Source organism: Arachis hypogaea, chromosome 19, assembly GCF_003086295.3.
Source record: "Arachis hypogaea cultivar Tifrunner chromosome 19, arahy.Tifrunner.gnm2.J5K5, whole genome shotgun sequence".
In the NCBI taxonomy this organism is placed as follows: Eukaryota; Viridiplantae; Streptophyta; class Magnoliopsida; order Fabales; family Fabaceae; genus Arachis; species Arachis hypogaea.
The window spans coordinates 66614335-66632297 of record NC_092054.1 but is presented as its reverse complement, the minus strand read 5'-3'; the positions used below and the strand labels follow the sequence as shown (position 1 = coordinate 66632297).

The window sequence follows — 17963 nt, the reverse complement described above, 5'->3', positions numbered from 1 at the left end:
TTTATACGCTTTTTGGCATTGTTTTTAGTATGTTTTTAGTAGAATCTAGTTACTTTTAGGGATGTTTTCATTAGTTTTTATGTTAAATTCACATTTCTGGACTTTACTATGAGTTTGTGTGTTTTTCTGTGATTTCAGGTATTTTCTGGCTAAAATTGAGGGACTTGAGCAAAAATCAGATTCAGAAGTTGAAGAAGGACTGCTGATGCTGTTGGATTCTGACCTCCCTGCACTCAAAGTAGATTTTCTGGAGCTACAGAACTCGAAATTGCGCTCTGCCAATTGCGTTGGAAAGTAGACATCCAGGGCTTTCCAGAAATGTATAATAGTCCATTCTTTGGCCAAGAATAGATGACGCAAACTGGCGTTCAACGCCAGCTCTCTGCCCAATTCTGGCGTCCAGCGCCAGAAAAGGATCCAAAACCAGAGTTGAACGCCCAAACTGGCACAAATACTGGCGTTCAATTCCAAGAAGGACCTCTACACGTGCAACACTCAAGGCTCAGCCCAAGCACACACCAAGTGGGCCCCGGAAGTGGATTTATGCATCAATTACTTACTTCTGTAAACCCTAGTAGCTAGTTTATTATAAATAGGACATTTCACTATTGTATTAGACATCCTGGATTGTATTTTGATCCTGTGATCACGTTTTGGGGGCTGGCCATCTCGGCCATGCCTGGACCTTTCACTTATGTAATTTTAACGGTAGAGTTTCTACACTCCATAGATTAAGGTGTAGAGCTCTGCTGTTCCTCAAAGATTAATGCAAAGTACTACTGTTTTCTATTCAATTCATCTTATTTCGCTTCTAAGATATTCATTCGCACTTCAATCTGAATGTGATGAATGTGACAATCATCATCATTCCGTATGAACGCGTGCCTGACAACCACCTCCGTTCTACCTTCGACTGAATGAGTATCTCTTAGATCTCTTAATCAGAATCTTCGTGGTGTAAGCTAGAATGATGGCGGTATTCAAGAGAATCCGGAAGGTCTAAACCTTGTCTGTGGTATTTCGATTAGGATTCAATGAATGAATGACTGTGATGAGCTCCAAACTCGCGATTGCTGGACGTAGTGACAGACGCAAAAGGATAGTAAATCCTATTCCAGCATGATCGAGAACCGACAGATGAATAGCCGTGCCGTGACAGGATGCGTTGACCATTTTCACTGAGAGGATAAGATGAAACCATTGACAAGGGTGATGCCTCCAGACGATTAGCCGTGCCGTGACAGGGCATTTGGATCATTTTCCCGAGAGAAGACCGAAAGTAGCCATTGACAATGGTGATGTATCACATAAAGCCAGCCATGGTAAGGAGTAAGACTGATTGGATGAAGATAGCAGGAAAGCAGAGGTTCAGAGGAACGAAAGCATCTCTATTCGCTTATCTGAAATTCTCACCAATGATTTACATATGTATTTCTATCCCTATTTTATTATATTATTTTCGAAAACTCCATAACCATTTGATATCCGCATGACTGAGATTTACAAGGTGACCATAGCTTGCTTCATACCAACAATCTCCGTGGGATTCGACCCTTACTCACGTAAGGTATTACTTGGACGACCCAGTGCACTTGCTGGTTAGTTGTGCGAAGTTGTGAACCATGGTATTGGCATCATGTTTTTGGCGCCATTACCAGGGAAAGAAAGAGCGATGAATTTTACATAATTAAAGTGTAATCATAATTTCTGCGCACCAAGTTTTTGGCGCCGTTGCCGGGGATTGTTCGAGTTTTCGGCAAGCTTTTGGTCCGGTAACATCAGTGCCAAATTTTGATCCGGCAACAACACCAAGTTTTTGGCGCCGTTGCCGGGGATTGTTCGAGTTTGGACAATTAAAGGTTTAAGAATGAATTCTAGTGTCTCATGAAGCATGTGAAGCCTGGCTGGCTGTAAAGCCATGTCTAAATTTATTTAGACTGAGGCTTGCAATTTGTTATCAAGAGCAAGCTAGTTGTTGCTAATCCACCTGCTGCTGTTCCTGATTTACATGCTGAAGCTTGGCTGGCCATTGGCCATGTCTAGTGTTTTGGATCGGAGCTTTCTTTGAAAGCTTGGCTGGCTAGTGAGCCATGTCTAATTCCTGGACTGAAGCTTTAGACTAATATGGCAAGATTCCTGGAATTCATATTAAAAATTTTGGAATCCTTATTTTTTCTTTTACAAATAATTTTCGAAAAAAATCCAAAAAAAATTAGAAAATCATAAAAAAAAAATCAAAAATATTTTTTGTGTTTTTTGTTTGAGTCTTGAGTCATGTTATAAGTTTGGTGTCAATTGCATGTGCATCTTGCATTTTTCGAAAATTCTCATGCATTCATAGTGTTCTTCATGATCTTCAAGTTGTTCTTGGTAAGTCTTCTTGTTTGGTCTTTGCATTTGCATGTTTTGTGTCTTTTCTTGTTTTTCATATGCATTCTTGAATTCTTAGTGTCTAACCATTAAAGAATTCTAAGTTTGGTGTCTTGCATGTTTTCTTTGCATTAAAAATTTTTTCAAAATTGTGTTCTTGATGTTCATCATGATCTTCATAGTATTCTTGGTGTTCATCTTGACATTCATAGTGTTCTTGCATGCATTCCTTGTTTTGATTCAAAAATAAAAGAGAAAAACATGAAAATGATGTTTTTAATTTTTCTCGTGCATCATAAAAATTCAAAAATCAAAAAAATATCTTTCCCTTTTTCTCTCATCAAATTCGAAAATTTGAGTTGACTTTTTCAAAAATTTTTAAAATCAAGTTGTTTCTTATGAGTCAAATCAAATTTTCAATTTGAAAATCTTATCTTTCTCAAAATCTTTTTCAAAAATCCAATCTTTTTCAAATTTCTCAGTTATTTTCGAAAATTCCAAAAAAATATTTTTCAAAAATCTTTTTCTTAATTTTACATCATATTTTCGAAAATAACATCAACAATTAATGTTTTGATTCAAAAATTTCAAGTTTGTTACTTGCTTGTTAAGAAAGATTCAAACTTTAAGTTCTAGAATCATAACTTGTGATTTCTTGTGAATCAAGTCATTAATTGTGATTTTAAAAATCAAATCTTTTTCAAAACTAATTTTTATCATATCTTTTCAAAAATATCCTCTCATCTTATCTTTTTCAAAAATTTGATTTCAAAATATCTTTTCTAACTTCCTAACTTCTTATCTTTTCAAAATTTGTTTCAACTAACTAACTAACTTTTTGTTTGTTTCTTATCTTTTTCAAAACCACCTAACTAACTCTCTCTCTCTAATTTTCGAAAATATCTTCCCTCTTTTTCAAAAATCTCTTTTTAATTAACTAATTATTTTAATTTTTAAATCTTAATTTTCGAAAATTACTAACATTTTTCAAAAACTATTTTCAAAAATCACTAACTCTTTTTCAAAAATTATTTTCGAAAATTCCTTCTCTCTCATCCCCTTCTATTTATTTATTCATCTACTAACATCTCTCCCTTACTCAAAAAAAAAAGATCTCTATTATTATTATTTTTCTGTGCCATCTTCTTTGTCATATGAGTAGGAGCAAGGACAAGAATATTCTTGTTGAAGCAGATCCAGAACCTGAAAGGACTCTGAAGAAGAAACTAAGAGAAGCTGAATTACAACAAACCAGCAAGCACTTGTCAAAAATTATCAAACAGGAAGAGAATATGGCAGCCGAAAATAATAATAATGCAAGGAGAGTGCTTGGTGACTTTACTGCACCTAATTCCAATTTACATGGAAGAAGCATCTCCATTCCTACCATTGGAGCAAACAATTTTGAGCTGAAACCTCAATTAGTTTCTCTGATGCAGCAGAACTGCAAGTTTCATGGACTTCCATCTGAAGATCCTTTTCAGTTCTTAACTGAATTCTTGCAGATCTGTGGTACTGTTAAGACTAATGGAGTAGATTCTGAAGTCTACAGGCTCATGCTTTTTCCATTTGCTGTAAGAGACAGAGCTAGAATATGGTTGGACTTTCAACCTAAAGATAGCCTGAACTCTTGGGATAAGCTAGTTACGAATTTCTTAGCCAAGTTCTTTCCTCCTCAAAAGCTGAGCAAGCTTAGAGTGGATGTTCAAACCTTCAAACAAAAAGATGGTGAATCCCTCTATGAAGCTTGGGAAAGATACAAACAGCTGACCAAAAAGTGTCCTTCTGACATGCTTTCAGAATGGACCATCCTGGATATATTCTATGATGGTTTATCTGAGTTATCAAAGATGTCATTGGATACTTCTGCAGGTGGATCCATTCACCTAAAGAAAACGCCTGCAGAAGCTCAAGAACTCATTGACATGGTTGCTAATAACCAGTTTATGTACACTTCTGAGAGGAATCCTGTGAGTAATGGGACGCCTATGAAGAAGGGAGTTCTTGAAGTTGATACTCTGAATGCCATATTGGCTCAGAACAAAATATTGACTCAGCAAGTCAATATGATTTCTCAGAGTCTGAATGGAGTGCAAGCTGCATCCAACAGTACTCAAGAGGCTTCTTATGAAGAAGAAGCTTATGATCCTGAAAACCCTGCAATAGCAGAGGTGAATTACTTAGGTGAACTGATGCCAAGGCATCTTAGGCTAGTTTCACTAGCATTTTTCTGTTAGTTTTAGTTGTTTTATGCATTTTCTTGAGCTTAAAGTAACCAAGAATGGTTAAATGAATAACAAAGCAATGAACCATCCAAAGAGTATGATTTTGATGCAAATTCCATGAGTTTTTAGTTATATTACTTGAATGCTATGAATGGAAGATTTCTCATGAAATTTTGCAAGACTTTGATGCAATTGTTTGGATGATTTCAGGGAAGAAGAGGCTAGGCAAGGAAGCAACAAAATCAATAAAGGAAGCTTGAATATCACATGTGGAGTTTAAGTTCCAGTTTAAGCCTAAACTGGAGCTTAAACGCCAGAATCATGAAGGCTAAGAAATGCTGGAATTGAAGTTTAACCTCCAGTTTAACCTTAAACTGGAGGTTAAACGCCAGAATTAGAATTCCAATCAGGAAGCACTTCCACGTTTAACCTCCAGTTTAACCTTAAACTGGAGGTTAAACGCCAGAAGTGAGAAGGGCACCAAGGGGGGCAGTTCCACGTTTAACCTCCAGTTTAACCTTAAACTGGAGGTTAAACGCCAGAAAGGGGAAAAGCACCAGGGAGCCATTTCCACGTTTAAGCTCCAGTTTGACCTTAAACTGGAGCTTAAACGTGTTCAACCAAGTTTCTCCTCCAGGGTTGCTTTCTCCATTTCCACGTTTAAGCTCCAGTTTAACCTTAAACTGGAGCTTAAACGTGTTCGACACCTCCAGGGCTACCTTTCTAAGCTTCCACGTTTAAGCTCCAGTTTAACCTTAAACTGGAGCTTAAACGTGTTCGACCTCCAGGGCTACCTTTCTCAGCTTCCACGTTTAAGCTCCAGTTTAACCTTAAACTGGAGCTTAAACGTGTTCGACCTCCAGGATGGCTTTCTCTATTTCCACGTTTAAGCTTCAGTTTAACCTTAAACTGAAGCTTAAACGTGTTCGATCTCCAGGGTTGCCTTTTCTACCTCCACGTTTAAGCTTCAGTTTAACCTTAAACTGAAGCTTAAACGTGTTCGACTAAGTTACCCTCCAGGGCTGCCTTCTTCCATTTTCACGTTTAAGCTTCAGTTTAACCTTAAACTGAAGCTTAAACGTGCTACCACAAAAGGCATCACTGGAAGTGTCTGGCGTTTAAGCTGCAGTTTAAGCTTAAACTGCAACTTAAACGCCACTCTTGGAAAAGGTTTCTGGGCCAAAAATATTGCAGTTTAAGTTAGTATTTGAGCACAAACATTAACTTAAACTTACTCTGGTATGAAACCCAATTGAATATCATGGTTTATGGGATTGGGCCTGAAGGATTGATGAGTCTGAAATTTCAATTTATTGAGTCATGTGTCATTATTTGATTATCACTAAGTTGGCTCAATGAATGTTACAGAATTTGGATCAACAGCCTCATCAAGATTATGGATCATAAACCCAAGGCAAAAGGAAAGCAGGGAGAGGCCTCAAAGCCCAAGAAACACAACAGAAGCTCAATATAGAAAGTGTATAAATAGGATAGAATTTAAGTTAGGAGAACTTTTACGTTTAATCTTTCATTTGGCTAGTTTTCATATCTTTGTAATTGAATTCAGAGCTATGACTCACTAAACCCCCTTTCATTGGGTTAGGGAGCTCTATTGTAATTCAATGAATCAATAATAGTTTATCTTCTTCTTCAATCTTTTCTCTTAAATTTTGTTAGAAAGCTTCTCGATCTAATTCCATTGGGTAGTTGTCTTGGGAAAGAAACTACCCATAATTGGAATCCTTCGGAACCTTGGGAAAGGAATGGAGGATTCATGCTAGAGAAGCTTTCTCACAGTGAATTGGATTGGGGTTTGGATGGATATTGTGACATGTAATCCTACCAAATTGTGGTTCATGAAACTGTGTGGTATAATCAGTGATCGAGCATCATCTCTTCTTATGAACATTTAAACCAAGGGATTGGGAATTTGTTCGTTTTTAGAGAGAATTGGTGAGCCAAGGGATTGGGATCCAATCATATAAGATTGCCAAGCAAAATTCAATGAACGCATTGCTTGAGGAAGAGATAAACATGTTTTGATTCGGAGATCTCAATATCTCCTATAACCCAATGAATTCCCCATTTCTGATTTCCACTTTCTCTTTACATTCTGCAATTACATTCATGCAATCACCCCCATTCCCTTTTAATTTCAGCAATTTAGCTTCTGCTCTTTAATTCATGCAATTTAAGATTCCGCCATTTAAATTTCTTGTCATTTACGTTTCCCGCCAATTTTACATTCCGCAATTCTCATCTAAATCTTGATTCCGCTCAACTAGAACACACTTCTAATCCGAATTGCTCACTCAACCAATCCTTGTGGGATTCGACCTCACTCTATTGTGAGTTTTTACTTGACGATAACCGGTGCACTTGCCGGAAGGAATTTTGCCGATCGTGCAATTTCCTAAATCGTAGCATAACAAGTTTATGCGCATCAAGTTTATGGCGCCGTTGCCGGGGATTGGTTTTCGATTGACAATTCTCCAATTGGAAGTTAACTAGATTGAGCATTTTTTTTTGTTTTGATTAATTCAGTACAAGTTACTTGTTGAAATTTAATTTCTGCACTCTGTTACATGCTTTCTTTCTTTATGCCTTTAAATTCAAGCAACTAACTCACTGACTCACTAACTGTTTGAATTAATTCCTCAATTGCTCTAACCATACTCTTCCATTAACCAAGAGTATTTCACTTGTTTGTTGCCTGTGCTGAGTTCTTGTATGATAGGTAGGAGAGGAGAGACATCAACTCCTCCATATACCGAACCAGAGAGGACCCTTCATAGACTGAGAAGGGAAGCAAGAGGGAAGAGAGTACTGGGAGAAGAGGAATCTGAAGGAGAATCTGAGGACAATTTTGAGGAAGCTTTAGATCTCAACATGGATAGAGAAGTTCACAACCATGAGAGAGCTGATGGAAACAATGCCATTCCTGAGAGGAGGGTTCTTAGTTCATACATAAACCCAACCTCTGGGAATTGTGGTAGCAGCATCCAGAAACCACCCATTCAGGCCAACAATTTTGAGCTCAAACCACAGCTAATATCACTTGTGGAGAATCATTGTTCATTTGGTGGAAGTGCTAATGAAGACCCAAACCAACATCTCACAAAATTCCTGAGAATTTGTGACACTGTGAAGTCCAATGGAGTCCAGGAAGATGCATATAAACTGCTTTTGTTCCCATTTTCACTTAGGGACAAGGCAGCTAAGTGGCTGGAATCATTCCCAAGGGGGAGCCTAACAACCTGGGATGAGGTGGAAAGCAAGTTTCTGGCACGTTTCTACCCCCCACAAAAGGTCAATAGGCTTCGATCTGAGGTTCAGACGTTTAGACAACAAGATGGTGAAACTCTCTACGAGGCATGGGAGAGATTCAAGGATTTGACAAGGAAATGCCCACCAGACATGTTCCATGATTGGGTGCAATTGCATATTTTCTATGATGGACTCTCTTATGAATCAAGGAAGGCTGTAGACCATTCATCAGGAGGTTCATTGAACAGGAAAAAGACTGTGGAAGAAGCCATTGAAGTGATTGAGACAGTGGCTGAGAATGAGTACTACTATGCATCAGAGAGACACAACACTAAGGGAGTCATGGAGCTGAACCATGTTGATACAATTCTAGCCCAAAACAAGGTGTTTGCCAAGCAACTAGCAGAGCTCACCAGGAAATTAGAAACAAAACAAGTGGCTGCAATACACACACAAGAGCAAGAGGAAGAAAGCACTGAAGGAGGTGATTGGGAAGAGGCCAATTATGTAGGAAATCAACAAAGGCAACCATATGATCCACATTCCAACACTTACAACCCAGGCTGGAAAAACCACCCAAACTTTGGGTGGGGAAACCAGCAAAACCAACATAACAAGTCCACATACCAAAACTCCAACCAAAGATCATACCAAGCCACACAAAACACTTACTCTCAACCACCATATCATGGCCAAAATAATCAACCTAACCCGAACCAACAATTTCAAGATCAATTAAACAGGATAGAAGGAGTGCTGGCACACATGGGTCAGGACATAATTGAATTGAAAAGCTTCAGGGATGATGTGAGAACTACCTTAAGAAACCATGGTGAAAAACTCAAGAGGATGGAGTCTCAAGTAGGAGAGCTATCTCAACAGGCCCCCAAATCAACTGCAGTGTTCCCTAGTGACACAGAAAAGAATCCTAAAGGGGAACAAAAGGGAGTGAGATGGGAAGAATGCAAAGCCATCACCATATTGAAAGAAGTCTCAGAAGAAGAAGGAATCAGATCCTCAGAACAGGAGCCAGAAATCTTGAAGGAAGATGTGGAGGAAGCTAAGCAGGAAAGTGAAACTGAGCAAGCCAAGGAACTGCAAAAAGGCACGATGGAAACATACCAACCAAAAGCACCATTTCCTCAGAGGTTAGGAGGAGGTGAAAAAGGGAAAACCTATTCAAGGTTTTTAGAGACATTTAAGTCTCTCCATATCAATATTCCCTTTCTTGAGATTCTCCATCAAATGCCTACACACATCAAGTATTTAAAGGAATTGTTGAGCAAGAAAAGAGTTTTGAAGGGAGGACAAACGGTAACAATGAACAAAGAATGCAGTGCCCTCATCAAGAAGGACACAGTCTCTAAGAAAACAGACCCAGGAAGTTTTCATATTCCTTGCATCATAGGAGAAACAAAAATTGACAGAGGATTCTGTGATCTAGGAGCTAGCATAAATGTGATGCCTCTAACTCTTATGAAGAGGCTACAACTGAATGAGGTGAGATCCACTGATGTAATCATACAACTGGCTGACAAAACTCAGAAGCAAGCTGAAGGGGTAGTTGAGAATGTGCTGGTGAAAGTGGGAGATTATTACTTCCCCACAGACTTTGTCATTTTGGACATGGAGGAAAGCTACCTACACCCTATCATTCTGGGAAGACCATTTCTAGCCACTACTAGAGCGCTCATAGATGTAGAACAAGGAGAGCTAATTCTGAGGATACATGATGAACAGCTCATTTTCAAAGTTTTCAAACCTGCATCTGAGCCTGAACCAGAACCTGAAAAGCCTAAGGATGATAGTAGCCATCTGTGTTTGGAGGAAAGTAATCCAGCAGCTGAAACTCTAAAACAATCCTTGGAAGGCAAACAGGAGTTGCAAGAGTTAAAGCCACAAGAATCAATGGAAACAGATCAGAAGGATCCTCCTGGCATAAGGGTCAATGAAGAAATCCTCAAGAGAAAGGGAAGAATGATAGGGAAATTGCCAAGAGGGTGGAGAAACAAGAAAATTCCCACTGAAGGTTTTTCTCCAGGAGATAAAGTGATATCAAGTCATTATCTGCCAATCCCACCTGGCCTCAAAACCATTCCATCCCAGCTCCCTCAAGTGTTCACAATCAGGAAAGTTCTTTCTATGGAACATTTAGAGGTCACGAAGGAATCAAGTGGAGACGTTTGCATAGTGAGAGGAGAAGACGTCAAGCACTACAATCCACCCTAACAAGGGACAACCGTCAAGCTAGTGACGTTAAAGAAGCGCTTCATGGGAGGCAACCCATGTTTTTAATATCCTTACTCTTTTTTTGTGTTGTTTTGCATCTAATAAAGCATGGTTTCTTATGCATGAACTTGAATCCTCAGGACAACTGCTGAAAGAGTGCACTAAACATTGCATATAAAAGACAATTTGTCTCTAAGTTTGGTGTGCCTGAGGGCACCCCAAACTTTATTCAAAATGCATTCAATTTCTCATGCAAAGAGCACAACCAAACATTAAGTTTGGTGTTCCTCTTTGAACACGGTTCATGAAAAGCAAGAAGTTCCTCTGGAGTTCGAAATTCATGACAAGTAGACCATTCGCATGTTTTAATACTTTGGTTTCAATTACTTAGGGTAGTAACTTTGTTTAGAATCAAAGAGCTAAAGTGACTATGATTTATTAGAATTATGCACATTCATTAAGGACAACCAATATGGATTTCATGTCATCAGGAGACTTTACCAAACACTAAGTTTGGTGTCCAATAATAAGTGTGCATACATACAAAAGTCACGGCTATAAGCTCATGGAGTCAATCATTGATTTACATGTGCAAGTACTATTCATCATTCACATGGACCGAAAAATGATAGCAAACTTGTTTGTTTGTGCAGGTACAAAAGAAAAGACAAAAATGGAGAAAAAAGACAAAGGGAGGTACGGTGCTTGGTCAAAAAGAAAGTTCACAAGTCTTTGAAGCTAACACATGGGAAAAGGAAGTTCTGCAAGAAAAGATTGCTACATGTACAACCTAATGCACCCAGAATACTTCCAAGAAAATGAAAAGCAATTCGTCCTTCTCCCTAATTCATATATTTACCATCAAGCCACCCTTCACAAACCACTCTAGCCGTCCATTTTTCACTTAAAGGCCCTATAAAGAACCACTTGGGGAACGAGTTCAACACCACTAAATCTCCTTCATGCACATTTTCTTCATCATAGCATAAACTATCTCTTGCCGAAAACAACCTCCCCACATTTCCAACAACACTTCTTGCTTCACCTTGTCAACTTTAGCTTGTCACTTACCCCAAAACTAAAGAACCAATGGCAGCTTCATCTAGCCACAAAAGAAGAAAAGACAAGCAACCAATGGAGGAGAACAGGGAATTCGATGCAAGGAGATACAAATCAGTTTTCCATGAGATTCAAGCCGAATGGATGAGACCTAAAAGGGTACTAGCTGAGGTTCCCTTTGACCTTGAAAAGGATGAGTTCCCAGGTGTTTGGGAGAAGATCAAAAAGAGGAAGTGGGAGCTCCTGACTAAGCCAATCACTAAAATCAACATCAACTTGGTGAAGGAGTTCTATGCAAATGCAGTGAGGGAAGACTCAACCAAGAAACCCACATACAAAAGCTATGTGAGAGGGGTGGAAGTTGACTTCAGCCCCAAGGCAATCATGAAAACTCTTGGCCTGAAAAACATACATTTCAGCCAAGCAAGTTATGAGGAAAGGATGATAGGAGAACCTGACTACACGACTATTGCTGAAGATCTTTGTGCCATCAGAGCTGAATGGGTGAGAAAAACAAGAGGGGCTCCAAGAGTCTTGAGAAGGGGAGACCTAACACCTGAAGCTAAAGGGTGGTATGCAATAGTTAGGAGATCCATCCTACCCACTGCAAACTCTTCAGAAATAGTCCCTAAAAGAGCCATCTTGCTTCATTGCATTTTGGTGGGAGGGGAGATCAAAGTTCATAAACTCATTGCTGAACAGATACAAGAGTTTAGTGAGAAAAGTGACCCTGAATCCTGGCTTCACTTCCCTAGCACCATCATTAGACTATGCATCGATGCCCAAGTACCACTTGAAGATGAAAGACCTAATTGGCTATATCCTGGATTGGCCATAACTGCGTACAGAATGACTCTTGGCCCAACTGCTCCAAGACATACAAGAAGAAGAAATGAAGAAGGGCAACAAGCGGAAGCAGAGCAAGAAGCAGAACAAGAAGGACAGGAAGGAGAAGACAGAGAAGAAGAGCAAGAAGAGCAAGCAATCCCAGAAAGAAGACAACGAATTCCCAGAGACCCCATGGATATGAGCAGAATGCAGGAAATCATGGAAGGAATGTCTCAACAATACATGAGGTCTCAGGAGAGACAAGAGGACTTTCACCTAAAAATGATGGATATGCAAAGGAACTTTGAATCAAGATTCTTAGATCTGCAAAGGGAACAGAATTTACACTTACAGGAATCCTTCAGCCACATATGCCAACACCAAGATGCCAATGTCTTGGCAATCAAGGAAGCCACCACTTTACAGAATGCAAGATACTCAGTCCAAGCTGATTACAACATCAGTTCGCAAATCAAGCTTAACTACATAGGGGAACATCTACACAAGATGGACCCAGCATTCCCAGCTTTTGATGAGTATTTCAAAGGGAGGAAAGAAGGAGAAATAAACAAGGCAATGATCCTTGAAAAAGGAGTGGAAGAAACAATGAAAAAGGCTGGATTCTGGAAAAAGCTCATAAGAAAAGACAAAGGAAGCACAAGTGGTCAAAAAGAGGCAGGAAGCAAGAAGAAGCAGGATCCCAAGAATTAAGAAGAACCAAGCAATAAATAAGAGGTGGTCTCGTTCCTTAATAATCAAATGATAATTGGTGAATTGTCTTTATGAGCTTTCTTTCATCATAAGTCATTTAAGTTTTATGTGGAGTTTTTTTTTTTTTTAGTATGAGTGTCTGTTATTGCTTTGAATAAAGTGAATGCCTAGATGTTTGGATATAACTTCACCTTCTTAAACAAGTGCTTGCCATGCTTGTTCTGTTTCCAAAAATAAAAGAAAAGTTTGAACAAAAGTAACTTGGCTAAATTAGTGACAAATCAAGTAGAATTAAGTGGTGGTATGCATGCTTGATTGTTCAGTCAGATCACTGGAAATAGAGTGTAGAATTATCATTTTTTGTGTAGAAATTGAAAACTGTCTATGGATCTTGATGAATAAATGTCTTTGGCCATGAAAAAGAAAGAAAAAGAAGAAGAAAAAGCCACTGAAAAAGGGCAACCAAATAAGCTAGGCACCAATGGTTTGAAGTTCTGAGACAAATGCCTGTGGTGTTTATGTATTAAGGATATGCTTGGATGAATAGGTTCTGAGGAGTGTTTCAACACTCGGTAACTTGGGTTAACTAACCCGGGATTATCAACCAAAAGTCCATTATCAAGAGCAACCTAAATACAAAACATTTAGTCACACAAAGAGGTGCTGGGCACCAATGTCTCAAGAAGAAATGTGAACTAAAATGCCTGGAGTGGATATGTGTAGTGCACTGATAAGAAAAAGAAAATGCCAAAGGCTTGTGCAACACATGACACTAAGCAAACAAGGAGCAAAGAAGCTCTAAGAAAAAGAAAAGAAAAACAAAGAAGAGAAGTGCCAAGGACATAAGAATAACAAGAGGCCATAGCAGTGTTTGATGGATGCAAGGAAAAAGTGATAATCTTACCTGATAAGAATGAAAAAGTGATGCTGCAACTTTCTGCATAAAACCCTTCTGATGAACTTCAAATGCTTGCTAATATAGCCAATATAATTTCTTTCTGTTTCATACTTTCTTCTCAAATAACTCAGGACTTGCTTAGGGACAAGCAAGTATTAAGTTTGGTGTTGTGATGCCAAGGCATCTTAGGCTAGTTTCACTAGCATTTTTCTGTTAGTTTTAGTTGTTTTATGCATTTTCTTGAGCTTAAAGTAACCAAGAATGGTTAAATGAATAACAAAGCAATGAACCATCCAAACAGTATGATTTTGATGCAAATTCCATGAGTTTTTAGTTATATTACTTGAATGCTATGAATGGAAGATTTCTCATGAAATTTTGCAAGACTTTGATGCAATTGTTTGGATGATTTCAGGGAAGAAGAGGCTAGGCAAGGAAGCAACAAAATCAATAAAGGAAGCTTGAATATCACATGTGGAGTTTAAGTTCCAGTTTAAGCCTAAACTGGAGCTTAAACGCCAGAATCATGAAGGCTAAGAAATGCTGGAATTGAAGTTTAACCTCCAGTTTAACCTTAAACTGGAGGTTAAACGCTAGAATTAGAATTCCAATCAGGAAGCACTTCCACGTTTAACCTCCAGAAAGCCCAAGAAACACTTCCAATCAGGAAGCACTTCCTCAAAGCCCAAGAAACACAACAGAAGCTCAATATAGAAAGTGTATAAATAGGATAGAATTTAAGTTAGGAGAACTTTTACTTTTAATCTTTCATTTGGCTAGTTTTCATATCTTTGTAATTGAATTAAGAGCTATGACTCACTAAACCCCCTTTCATTGGGTTAGGGAGCTCTATTGTAATTCAATGAATCAATAATAGTTTATCTTCTTCTTCAATCTTTTCTCTTAAATTTTGTTAGAAAGCTTCTCGATCTAATTCCATTGGGTAGTTGTCTTGGGAAAGAAACTACCCATAATTGGAATCCTTCGGAACCTTGGGAAAGGAATGGAGGATTCATGCTAGAGAAGCTTTCTCACAGTGAATTGGATTGGGGTTTGGATGGATATTGTGACATGTAATCCTACCAAATTGTGGTTCATGAAACTGTGTGGTATAATCAGTGATCGAGCATCATCTCTTCTTATGAACATTTAAACCAAGGGATTGGGAATTTGTTCGTTTTTAGAGAGAATTGGTGAGCCAAGGGATTGGGATCCAATCATATAAGATTGCCAAGCAAAATTCAATGAACGCATTGCTTGAGGAAGAGATAAACATGTTTTGATTCGGAGATCTCAATATCTCCTATAACCCAATGAATTCCCCATTTCTGATTTCCACTTTCTCTTTACATTCTGCAATTACATTCATGCAATCACCCCCATTCCCTTTTAATTTCAGCAATTTAGCTTCTGCTCTTTAATTCATGCAATTTAAGATTCCGCCATTTAAATTTCTTGTCATTTACGTTTCCCGCCAATTTTACATTCCGCAATTCTCATCTAAATCTTGATTCCGCTCAACTAGAACACACTTCTAATCCGAATTGCTCACTCAACCAATCCTTGTGGGATTCGACCTCACTCTATTGTGAGTTTTTACTTGACGATAACCGGTGCACTTGCCGGAAGGAATTTTGCCGATCGTGCAATTTCCTAAATCGTAGCATAACAAGTTTATGCGCATCATGAACCTTATGGAAACACCTATAATCCATCATGGAGAAATCATCCAAATCTCTCATGGAAGGATCAAAGGCCTCAACAAGGCTTTAATAATGGTGGAAGAAACAGGTTTAACAATAATAAACCCTTTCCATCATCCACTCAGCAACAGACAGAGAATTCTGAGCAGAATCCATCTAGCTTAGCAAATCTAGTCTCTGATCTATCTAAGGCCACTGTGAGTTTCATGAATAAAACAAGGTCTTCCATTAGAAATTTGGAAGCACAAGTGGGCCAGCTGAGTAAAAGGATCACTGAAATCCCTCCTAGTACTCTCCCAAGCAATACAGAAGAGAATCCAAAAGGAGAGTGCAAGGCCATTGACATAACCAAAATGGCCGAACCCAATGAGGGAGAGGAGGACGTGAATCCCAAGGAGGAAGACCTCCTGGGACGTCTAGTGATCAATAAGGAGCTTCCCTCTGAGGAACCAAAAGACTCTGAGGCTCATCTAGAGACCATAGAGATTCCATTGAACCTCCTTATGCCATTCATGAGCTCTGATGAGTATTCCTCTTCTGAAGAGAATGAGGATGTTACTGAAGAGTAAACTGCCAAGTTTTTTGGTGCAATCATTAAGCTGAATGCCAAATTATTTGGTATTGAAACTTGGGAAGATGAACCTCCCTTGTTCACCAATGAACTAAGTGATCTGGATCAACTGACATTGCCTCAGAAGAGACAGGATCCTGGAAAGTTCATAATACCTTGTACCATAGGCACCATGATCTTTAAGGCTCTGTGTGACCTTGGTTCAGGAATAAACCTCATGCCCCTCTCTGTAATAGAGAAACTGGGAATCTATGGGGAGCAAGCTGCTAGAATCTCATTAGAGATGGCAGATAATTCAAGAAAACAGGCTTATGGACAAGTAGAGGATGTGTTAGTAAAGGTTGAAGGCCTTTACATCCCTGCTGATTTCATAGTCCTGGATACTGGAAAGGAAGAGGATGAATCCATCATCCTAGGAAGACCTTTCCTAGCCACAGCAAGAGCTGTGATTGATGTGGACAGAGGAGAATTGATCCTTCAATTAAATAAGGACAACCTTGTGTTTACAACTCAAGGATCTCTCTCTGCATCCATGGAGAGGAAGCAGAAAAAGCTTCTCTCAAAGCAGAGTCAACCAAAGCCCCCACAGTCAAACTCTAAGTTTGGTGTTGGGAGGCCACAACCAAACTCTAAGTTTGGTGTTGAACTCCCATATCCAAACTCTAAGTTTGGTGTTGGGGAGTTTCAACAATGCTCTGAACATCTGTGAGGCTCCATGAGAACCCACTGTCAAGCTATTGACATTAAAGAAGCGCTTGTTGGGAGGCAACCCAATTTTTATTTATCTAACTATATTTTTCTTAGTTATATGTCTTTATAGGTTCATGATCATGTGGAGTCACAAAATAAACAAAAAAAATTAAAAACGGAATCAAAAACAGCAGAAGAAAAATCACACCCTGGAGGAGCATCTGTATGGCGTTCAACGCCAAAACAGAGCATGGTTCTGGCGCTGAACGCCTAAAATGGGCAGCATCCTGGCACTGAACGCCCAGAACAAGCATGGTTCTGGCGTTCAACGCCAGAAATGGCTAGTAAATGGGCGTTGAATGCCCAAAATGGGCACTAACCTGGCGCTGAACGCCCAGAGTTGTGTGCAAGGGCATTTTGCATGCCTAAATTGGTGCAGGGATGTAAATGCCTTGACACCTCAAGATCTGTGGACCCCACAGGATTCACACCTACCTCCACTCACTTCTTCTCATCCCTCACCACTCTCTTTCACACAATCCCATAAACACTCTTTCCCAAAAACCCTTTACCAATCACCTCAATCTCTCTTCCCCATCACCTCTTCACCACTCACATCCATCCACTCTTCCCCATAAACCTACCTCATAAACTCCACCTACCTTCAAAATTCAAAACCAATTTCCCACCCAAACCCACCCTAAATGGCCGAACCTTAACCCCCCTCCCTCCCCTATATATAGCCCTCCATTCTTCCTCATTTTCACACAACACAACCCTCTCCTCTCTACTTGGCCGAAACACACTTCACCCCTCTTCTCCATATTTTCTTCTTCTTCTTCCTCTATTCTTTCTTTTATTGCTTGAGGGCGAGCAATATTCTAAGTTTGGTGTGGTAAAAGCATAAGCTTTTTGTTTTTCCATTACCATTGATGGCACCTAAGACCGGAGAATCCTCTAGAAAGGGGAAAGGGAAGACAAAAGCTTCCACCTCCGAGTCATGGGAGATGGAAAGGTTCATCTCCAAAGCCTATCAAGACCACTTCTATGATGTTGTGGCCAAGAAGAAGGTGATCCCCGAGGTCCCTTTCAAACTCAAAAGAAATGAGTATCCGGAGATCCGACATGAAATTCAAAGAAGAGGTTGGGAAGTTCTAACAAACCCCATCCAATAAGTCGGCATCCTAATGGTTCAAGAGTTCTATGCCAATGCATGGATCACCAAGAACCATGATCAAAGTAAGAACCCGGATCCAAAGAACTATGTTACAATGGTTCGGGGGAAATACTTAGATTTTAGTCCGGAAAATGTGAGGTTGACGTTTAACTTGCCCATGATGCAAGGAGATGAACGCCCCTACACTAGAAGGGTCAACTTTAATCAAAGGTTGGACCAAGTCCTTATGGACATA

The 17963-nt window shown here is 39.3% G+C and overlaps 2 non-coding genes across 2 annotated transcripts; both read right to left on the bottom strand.

Moving 5' to 3' along the window:
* Positions 1-4058: 4058 nt before the first annotated feature.
* LOC112781285 (small nucleolar RNA R71) lies at positions 4059-4166 on the bottom strand. Its single transcript, XR_003192070.1, has one exon. It is a non-coding gene; the product is annotated as a small nucleolar RNA R71 (small nucleolar RNA).
* Positions 4167-7910: 3744 nt separating this feature from the next.
* LOC112781965 (small nucleolar RNA R71) lies at positions 7911-8014 on the bottom strand. Its single transcript, XR_003192711.1, has one exon. It is a non-coding gene; the product is annotated as a small nucleolar RNA R71 (small nucleolar RNA).
* Between the last annotated feature and the right edge of the window lie 9949 nt (positions 8015-17963).